Here is a 380-nt window from a genome sequence, read left to right as displayed (position 1 = left end):
CAGCAGGTGCAGCGAGAGGAGTTTCAGCTGCAGCAACCGATTGAATAGGTTTTTCTTGCTGCTGCTGCTGCTGTTGCTGTTGCTGTTCCTGCTGCTTTTGCTGCTGCTGCTGCTGCAGCAGCAGTCTAGGGTTTAGTTTGTCTCCTTTTGTCTCCTGCTGCAGCAGCTGCACCGCCCGCAACGCCCTTCTCTCAACCCGCAGCAGAATGACGGAGGAGACAGCTCGTGCTGCATCTATTCTTTGTGTTTCTGTGTCTCCTTGTTCTGTCTCCGCAGCAGCAGCAGCAGCAGCAGCAGCAGCAGGAGCAGCAGCAGCAGCAGCAGCAGCAGCAGGAGAAGCAGCTGCAGCAGCAGGGGCTGCAGCAGAAGAGGGGGCTGAT

The 380-nt window shown here is 57.4% G+C and overlaps 1 protein-coding gene across 1 annotated transcript in view; it reads right to left on the bottom strand.

Annotated features, from left to right (window-relative positions):
- Positions 1–380, bottom strand: part of EMH_0004270 (uncharacterized protein) — a gene marked incomplete at both ends in the record, with an annotated part of 10,554 nt that overhangs the window by 5,244 nt on the left and 4,930 nt on the right. The window lies entirely within an intron of this gene.

This window comes from Eimeria mitis, genomic scaffold, assembly GCF_000499745.2.
Source record: "Eimeria mitis Houghton genomic scaffold, Emh_scaff224, whole genome shotgun sequence".
Lineage (NCBI taxonomy): Eukaryota > Apicomplexa > Conoidasida > Eucoccidiorida > Eimeriidae > Eimeria > Eimeria mitis.
This window is presented reverse-complemented; position numbering and strand designations above follow the sequence as displayed.